Source organism: Carettochelys insculpta, unplaced genomic scaffold (assembly GCF_033958435.1).
Source record: "Carettochelys insculpta isolate YL-2023 unplaced genomic scaffold, ASM3395843v1 scaffold_0065, whole genome shotgun sequence".
In the NCBI taxonomy this organism is placed as follows: Eukaryota; Metazoa; Chordata; order Testudines; family Carettochelyidae; genus Carettochelys; species Carettochelys insculpta.
Genome location: NW_027439102.1, coordinates 5,001 through 12,500, shown reverse-complemented (window position 1 = coordinate 12,500; position 7,500 = coordinate 5,001). Strand labels below are relative to the sequence as shown.

The following is a 7,500-nucleotide window of genomic DNA, read 5'->3' as shown; positions in this document are numbered from 1 at the left end:
GCAGGGTGACCCTCGCGGGAGGGTCCGGCCGCCTCCTTTCCTCTCCCCCCCGGGAACCGGGTTGACCTGTTGACCTGGTGGCCGATTCCCTCCCCGGGCACCAGGTCAACCGCCGCTGCTTTCAGCGGGGGTTGACCTGGTGGCCGATTCCCTCCCCGGGCACCAGGTCAACCTCCGCTGCTTTCAGCGGGGGTTGACCTGGTGGCCGATTCGCTCCCCGGGCACCAGGTCAACCTCCGCTGCTTTCAGCGGGGGTTGACCTGGTGGCCGATTCCCTCCCCGGGCACCAGGTCAACCTCCGCTTCTTTCAGCGGGGGTTGACCTGGTGGCCGATTCGCTCCCCGGGCACCAGGTCAACCTCCGCTGCTTTCAGCGGGGGTTGACCTGGTGGCCGATTCCCTCCCCGGGCACCAGGTCAACCTCCGCTGCTTTCAGCGGGGGTTGACCTGGTGGCCGATTCCCTCCCCGGGCACCAGGTCAACCTCCGCTGCTTTCAGCGGGGGTTGACCTGGTGGCCGATTCGCTCGCCGGGCACCAGGTCAACCTCCGCTGCTTTCAGCGGGGGTTGACCTGGTGGCCGATTCCCTCCCCGGGCACCAGGTCAACCTCCGCTTCTTTCAGCGGGGGTTGACCTGGTGGCCGATTCGCTCCCCGGGCACCAGGTCAACCTCCGCTGCTTTCAGCGGGGGTTGACCTGGTGGCCGATTCGCTCCCCGGGCACCAGGTCAACCTCCGCTGCTTTCAGCGGGGGTTGACCTGGTGGCCCATTCGCTCCCCGGGCACCAGGTCAACCTCCGGTGCTTTCAGCGGGGGTTGACCTGGTGGCCGATTCGCTCCCCGGGCACCAGGTCAACCTCCGGTGCTTTCAGCGGGGGTTGACCTGGTGGCCGATTCCCTCCCCGGGCACCAGGTCAACCTCCGGTGCTTTCAGCGGGGGTTGACCTGGTGGCCGATTCCCTCCCCGGGCACCAGGTCAACCTCCGCTGCTTTCAGCGGGGGTTGACCTGGTGGCCGATTCGCTCCCCGGGCACCAGGTCAACCTCCGCTGCTTTCAGCGGGGGTTGACCTGGTGGCCCATTCGCTCCCCGGGCACCAGGTCAACCGCACCCTTTTTCGGCCGCCTTCGCCTCCAAATTTTTCCCCCGTTTCCTTGCCCACTCCTCGGTCACTTCATACGCCCTCCCCCTTACATCCACCGTACGCAACACCTCCACCGGGCTTAATAGTCCACAACCGAGACCCAGGGCCTTCCCCGCTCTCAACCACCTCCACCCACGGTCCCCCTCCACCGGGCTTAATAGTCCACAACCGAGACCCAGGGCCTTCCCCGCTCTCAACAACCTCCACCCACGGTCCCCCTCCACCGGGCTTAATAGTCCACAACCGAGACCCAGGGCCTTCCCCGCTCTCAACAACCTCCACCCACGGTCCCCCTCCACCGGGCTTAATAGTCCACAACCGAGACCCAGGGCCTTCCCCGCTCTCAACCACCTCCACCCACGGTCCCCCTCCACCGGGCTTAATAGTCCACAACCGAGACCCAGGGCCTTCCCCGCTCTCAACAACCTCCACCCACGGTCCCCCTCCACCGGGCTTAATAGTCCACAACCGAGACCCAGGGCCTTCCCCGCTCTCAACAACCTCCACCCACGGTCCCCCTCCACCGGGCTTAATAGTCCACAACCGAGACCCAGGGCCTTCCCCGCTCTCAACAACCTCCACCCACGGTCCCCCTCCACCGGGCTTAATAGTCCACAACCGAGACCCAGGGCCTTCCCCGCTCTCAACAACCTCCACCCACGGTCCCCCTCCACCGGGCTTAATAGTCCACAACCGAGACCCAGGGCCTTCCCCGCTCTCAACCACCTCCACCCACGGTCCCCCTCCACCGGGCTTAATAGTCCCCAACCGATACCCAGGGCCTTCCCCGCTCTCAACAACCTCCACCCACGGTCCCCCAAGACGCACGTTCCAAGCCTTAACCCTCAGACCATCCACCCCCCGGGGGGGACCCCACACCCACCTGACCCCAACTCACTCCCACCAAAAACACCACCACCGCCACCGCCTCAACGGCCTGCCCCACCCAGCACTCCCACACACACACCTGCCCCACCAACGCTCCACACACGCTTTCTTCCCTCTCCCCGACCCGACCCAAGCCATCGCACCGCACCGGGTGAGGGCCTAAGCTTCCTCGCCCGCCCCCCCGCCCCCGACACGCAGGCAGGCAGAGGGAAAGGCCTCAGCGCCCCCCAGGACCGTCGCGCCGCCTTGGCCTCACGGCTTCCCTGCTCCCGCACGGCAGACACACGCCCCGCTCTACCCCCGCTGGGGCCAAAAGCTGCCTACGGCACCTGGGATTCCCAGGCGGTCACCCATCCAGGTACTAGCCAGGCCCGGGACGGTTTACCTTCCGAGATCGGACGAGATCGGGGGCATTCGGTCCGGTATGGCCGTAGGCCCCCGCCTCCCCGGGCTTTAGCGTCAGCAGCCTGGCCTCAGTCAGCCGGGCCCAAACAATTAACCCGGAGGCCGGGCCGAGGGAAAACTTCCTCCGAGCCGGCCCAAGGGGAAGGGAGGACGAGGACGCCGGGCCCGGGAGGTGACAGGACGTGCACGTCAGACCCGGGAAGCTGTGTGCCCCGAGGTTAACCCCCGGGCCGGGGCGGGGAGAGAAAAATGTTCTAAGTCCGGTAGGGACAGCAGGTCAACCCCGGTCCGAGGCGGGGAGAGAAATTTTCCAAGTCCGGCAGGGACAGCAGGTCAACCCCGGCCGCCGTAGCAGAGGTTGACCTGGTGTCCGATTCGCTCCCCGGGCACCAGGTCAACCTCGGGCGCTTTAGCGGAGGTTGACCTGGTGTCCGATTCGCTCCCCGGGCACCAGGTCAACCTCGGGCGCTTTAGCAGAGGTTGACCTGGTGTCCGATTCGCTCCCCGGGCACCAGGTCAACCTCGGGCGCTTTCAGCGGAGGTTGACCTGGTGGCCGATCCCCTCCTCGGGCTCCAAGTCCGGCAGGGACAGCAGGTCAACCCCGGTTCCGGGCGGGGAGAGAAAAATTTTCTAAGTCCGGCAGGGACAACAGGTCAACCCCGGTTCCGGGCGGGGAGAGAAAAATTTTCTAAGTCCGGCAGGGACAGCAGGTCAACCCCGGCCGCTTCAGCGGAGGTTGACCTGGTGTCCGATTCGGTCCCCGGGCACCAGGTAAACCGTGGCCGCTTTCAGCGGAGGTTGACCTGGTGGCCGATCCCCTCCTCGGGCTCCAAGTCCGGCAGGGACAGCAGGTCAACCCCGGCCGCTTTAGCAGAGGTTGACCTGGTGTCCGATTCGCTCCCCGGGCACCAGGTCAACCGTGGCCGCTTTCAGCGGAGGTTGACCTGGTGGCCGATCCCCTCCTCGGGCTCCAAGTCCGGCAGGGACAGCAGGTCAACCCCGGCCGCTTTAGCAGAGGTTGACCTGGTGTCCGATTCGGTCCCCGGGCACCAGGTAAACCGTGGCCGCTTTCAGCGGAGGTTGACCTGGTGGCCGATCCCCTCCTCGGGCTCCAAGTCCGGCAGGGACAGCAGGTCAACCCCGGCCGCTTTAGCAGAGGTTGACCTGGTGTCCGATTCGGTCCCCGGGCACCAGGTAAACCGTGGCCGCTTTCAGCGGAGGTTGACCTGGTGGCCGATCCCCTCCTCGGGCTCCAAGTCCGGCAGGGACAGCAGGTCAACCCCGGCCGCTTTAGCAGAGGTTGACCTGGTGTCCGATTCGCTCCCCGGGCACCAGGTAAACCGTGGCCGCTTTCAGCGGAGGTTGACCTGGTGGCCGATACCCTCCTCGGGCTCCAAGTCCGGCAGGGACAGCAGGTCAACCCCGGCCGCTTTAGCAGAGGTTGACCTGGTGTCCGATTCGCTCCCCGGGCACCAGGTAAACCGTGGCCGCTTTCAGCGGAGGTTGACCTGGTGGCCGATCCCCTCCTCGGGCTCCAAGTCCGGCAGGGACAGCAGGTCAACCCCGGCCGCTTTAGCAGAGGTTGACCTGGTGTCCGATTCGCTCCCCGGGCACCAGGTAAACCGTGGCCGCTTTCAGCGGAGGTTGACCTGGTGGCCGATCCCCTCCTCGGGCTCCAAGTCCGGCAGGGACAGCAGGTGAACCCCGGCCGCTTTAGCAGAGGTTGACCTGGTGTCCGATTCGCTCCCCGGGCACCAGGTAAACCGTGGCCGCTTTCAGCGGAGGTTGACCTGGTGGCCGATCCCCTCCTCGGGCTCCAAGTCCGGCAGGGACAGCAGGTGAACCCCGGCCGCTTTAGCAGAGGTTGACCTGGTGTCCGATTCGCTCCCCGGGCACCAGGTAAACCGTGGCCGCTTTCAGCGGAGGTTGACCTGGTGGCCGATCCCCTCCTCGGGCTCCAAGTCCGGCAGGGACAACAGGTCAACCCCGGTTCCGGGCGGGGAGAGAAAAATTTTCTAAGTCCGGCAGGGACAGCAGGTCAACCCCGGCCGCCGTAGCAGAGGTTGACCTGGTGTCCGATTCGCTCCCCGGGCACCAGGTCAACCTCGGGCGCTTTAGCAGAGGTTGACCTGGTGTCCGATTCGGTCCCCGGGCACCAGGTAAACCGTGGCCGCTTTCAGCGGAGGTTGACCTGGTGGCCGATCCCCTCCTGGGGCTCCAAGTCCGGCAGGGACAGCAGGTCAACCCCGGTCCCAGGCGGGGAGAGAAAAAATTTCCAAGTCCGGCAGGGACAACAGGTCAACCCCGGTTCCGGGCGGGGAGAGAAAAATTTTCAAAGTCCGGCAGGGACAGCAGGTCAACCCCGGCCGCTTCAGCGGAGGTTGACCTGGTGTCCGATTCGGTCCCCGGGCACCAGGTAAACCGTGGCCGCTTTCAGCGGAGGTTGACCTGGTGGCCGATCCCCTCCTCGGGCTCCAAGTCCGGCAGGGACAACAGGTCAACCCCGGTCCCAGGCTGGAGAGAAAAATTTTCTAAGTCCGGCAGGGACAACAGGTCAACCCCGGTCCCAGGCGGGAGAGAAAAATTTTCTAAGTCCGGCAGGGACAGCAGGTCAACCCCGGCCGCTTCAGCGGAGGTTGACCTGGTGTCCGATTCGGTCCCCGGGCACCAGGTAAACCGTGGCCGCTTTCAGCGGAGGTTGACCTGGTGGCCGATCCCCTCCTCGGGCTCCAAGTCCGGCAGGGACAACAGGTCAACCCCGGTCCCAGGCTGGAGAGAAAAATTTTCTAAGTCCGGCAGGGAGAACAGGTCAACCCCGGTCCCAGGCGGGAGAGAAAAAATTTCTAAGTCCGGCAGGGACAACAGGTCAACCCCGGTCCCAGGCGGGAGAGAAAAATTTTCTAAGTCCGGCAGGGACAACAGGTCAACCCCGGTCCCAGGCGGGAGAGAAAAATTTTCTAAGTCCGGCAGGGACAACAGGTCAACCCCGGTCCCAGGCGGGAGAGAAAAATTTTCTAAGTCCGGCAGGGACAACAGGTCAACCCCGGTCCCAGGCGGGAGAGAAAAATTTTCTAAGTCCGGCAGGGACAACAGGTCAACCCCGGTCCCAGGCTGGAGAGAAAAATTTTCTAAGTCCGGCAGGGACAGCAGGTCAACCCCGGCCGCTTTAGCAGAGGTTGACCTGGTGTCCGATTCGCTCCCCGGGCACCAGGTCAACCTCTGGCGCTTTAGCAGAGGTTGACCTGGTGTCAGATTCGCTCCCCGGGCACCAGGTCAACCTCGGTCGCTTTAGCAGAGGTTGACCTGGTGTCCGATTCGCTCCCCGGGCACCAGGTAAACCGTGGCCGCTTTCAGCGGAGGTTGACCTGGTGGCCGATTCCCTCCTCGGGCTCCAAGTCCGGCAGGGACAGCAGGTCAACCCCGGTCCCAGGCGGGGAGAGAAAAAATTTCTAAGTCCGGCAGGGACAACAGGTCAACCCCGGTCCCAGGCTGGAGAGAAAAAATTTCTAAGTCCGGCAGGGACAACAGGTCAACCCCGGTCCCAGGCGGCAGAGAAAAAATTTCTAAGTCCGGCAGGGACAACAGGTCAACCCCGGTCCCAGGCGGGAGAGAAAAATTTTCTAAGTCCGGCAGGGACAACAGGTCAACCCCGGTACCGGGCGGGAGAGAAAAATTTTCTAAGTCCGGCAGGGACAACAGGTCAACCCCGGTCCCAGGCGGGAGAGAAAAATTTTCTAAGTCCGGCAGGGACAACAGGTCAACCCCGGTTCCGAGCGGGAGAGAAAAATTTTCTAAGTCCGGCAGGGACAACAGGTCAACCCCGGTCCCGGGCGGGAGAGAAAAAATTTCTAAGTCCGGCAGGGACAACAGGTCAACCCCGGTCCCAGGCTGGAGAGAAAAAATTTCTAAGTCCGGCAGGGACAACAGGTCAACCCCGGTCCCAGGCGGCAGAGAAAAATTTTCTAAGTCCGGCAGGGACAACAGGTCAACCCCGGTCCCAGGCGGGAGAGAAAAATTTTCCAAGTCCGGCAGGGACAACAGGTCAACCCCGGTCCCAGGCGGCAGAGAAAAAATTTCTAAGTCCGGCAGGGACAACAGGTCAACCCCGGTCCCAGGCTGGAGAGAAAAAATTTCTAAGTCCGGCAGGGACAGCAGGTCAACCCCGGCCGCTTCAGCTGAGGTTGACCTGGTGTCCGATTCGCTCCCCGGGCACCAGGTAAACCGTGGCCGCTTTCAGCGGAGGTTGACCTGGTGGCCGATCCCCTCCTGGGGCTCCAAGTCCGGCAGGGACAACAGGTCAACCCCGGTCCCAGGCGGGAGAGAAAAATTTTCTAAGTCCGGCAGGGACAACAGGTCAACCCCGGTTCCGAGCGGGAGAGAAAAATTTTCTAAGTCCGGCAGGGACAACAGGTCAACCCCGGTACCGGGCGGGAGAGAAAAAATTTCTAAGTCCGGCAGGGACAACAGGTCAACCCCGGTCCCAGGCTGGAGAGAAAAAATTTCTAAGTCCGGCAGGGACAACAGGTCAACCCCGGTCCCAGGCTGGAGAGAAAAAATTTCTAAGTCCGGCAGGGACAACAGGTCAACCCCGGTCCCAGGCGGCAGAGAAAAAATTTCTAAGTCCGGCAGGGACAACAGGTCAACCCCGGTCCCAGGCGGGAGAGAAAAATTTTCCAAGTCCGGCAGGGACAACAGGTCAACCCCGGTCCCAGGCGGCAGAGAAAAAATTTCTAAGTCCGGCAGGGACAACAGGTCAACCCCGGTCCCAGGCGGCAGAGAAAAAATTTCTAAGTCCGGCAGGGACAACAGGTCAACCCCGGTCCCAGGCGGGAGAGAAAAATTTTCTAAGTCCGGCAGGGACAACAGGTCAACCCCGGTCCCAGGCGGCAGAGAAAAATTTTCTAAGTCCGGCAGGGACAACAGGTCAACCCCGGTCCCAGGCGGCAGAGAAAAATTTTCTAAGTCCGGCAGGGACAACAGGTCAACCCCGGTCCCAGGCGGCAGAGAAAAAATTTCTAAGTCCGGCAGGGACAACAGGTCAACCCCGGTCCCAGGCGGCAGAGAAA

The 7,500-nt window shown here is 63.2% G+C and overlaps 1 non-coding gene across 1 annotated transcript; it reads right to left on the bottom strand.

Annotated features, from left to right (window-relative positions):
* Window positions 1-2,345: 2,345 nt before the first annotated feature.
* LOC142006435 (5S ribosomal RNA) lies at window positions 2,346-2,464 on the bottom strand. The gene has a single exon (XR_012643510.1). It is a non-coding gene; the product is annotated as a 5S ribosomal RNA (ribosomal RNA).
* Window positions 2,465-7,500: the final 5,036 nt, after the last annotated feature.